The sequence below is a fragment of the Mastomys coucha genome, unplaced genomic scaffold (assembly GCF_008632895.1).
Source record: "Mastomys coucha isolate ucsf_1 unplaced genomic scaffold, UCSF_Mcou_1 pScaffold22, whole genome shotgun sequence".
Classification (NCBI taxonomy): Eukaryota; Metazoa; Chordata; class Mammalia; order Rodentia; family Muridae; genus Mastomys; species Mastomys coucha.
In genome coordinates, this window is record NW_022196905.1 from 222,846,479 (window position 1) to 222,847,693 (window position 1,215).

The window sequence follows — 1,215 nt, forward strand, 5'->3', positions numbered from 1 at the left end:
TCTCTCAGCCCCCAATCAGTGTAGTTGTCTCTAAATGACCAAACAGGATTGCATACCACGCCCCAAACTATAGCACATGGGTCATTTAAACTGATCCATTTCCTTCTGGTGTGATATGTTGTGTGCAATGGAACAGAGAGGCTAGGGTGGACCACAAAAGATGTTGGGTTACTGTCGCATAGCAATGTGGTGACAGTTAGTGTCATATCGGCTTCCTAGAGAGGCAGAAGGCTCACCAGGCCCTCATCAGATCCCATACCACCCACTGATCCTATGTGGCATGTGGTCTTTGGAGCACCAGGAGAGGGAGAGAGGGAATCAATTGAGGTTTCACCTGTGATGGGTGGGGCTTGATGACATAGCTCCCTTGACACCACCATCGTCCTAGTGCTATTTCAGTTGTTGGGATGAAATGTCATGACAACTTAGGAAAGAAATGGTTTATTTGGCTCACACTTCCATGTTAGCATCCTCACCAAAGGGAAGTCACAGAGGCAGGAGCACGAGACAGCCGGTCACACCACACGCACACGCACGAGCAGGGAACTAAATGCACCATGCAGCCTATGTGCTGGCTAAGTACTCAGCTCTCTTTTTCTACTCACATGTAGCCCAGAGGCCCAGACCTAGGAATAGTGCCACCCACAGTGGGCAGGGCCCTTCCACATGGATTAACAATCAAGATAATCCCCCAAAGACATACCCACAAGCCAGCCTGATCTAGACAATCCCTCAGTTGAAATTTTCTTCCTAGATGATTCTAGGTTGTATCAAGTTGACAGTTAAAAGCTAAGCAGCACGGCTGGGTGGTGGTGCAGGCTGTTAGTCCCAGCACTCGGGAGGCAGAGGGAGGCAGATCTCTGTGAGTTTGAGACCAACCTAGTCTACATTGAGTTCCAGGATAGCCAGGGCTACACAGAGAGACCCTGGCTTGAAAAACCAAAAACCAACCAAACAAACAAATAAACAAACCAAAACCAACCAGTGTGGCCATGTCCCTTCAGTCAACAGATAGAAAGTTTGGCAGGGGGACTTAGAATCTTTTTCTATTTTGTCTCTGCCCTCTGTGTCTGGGGAAATGGATGTTTCTTTCCATTCCCAAGGAAGACTTGTGACATGGATGAAGAGCAGCTGGGCTGTTTTTCTCTCACCCCTTTCCTCAGCCTCTGCCCTTATGCTTTAAGAGTTCATCTGATCCCTGGTGTCCACGAAGGA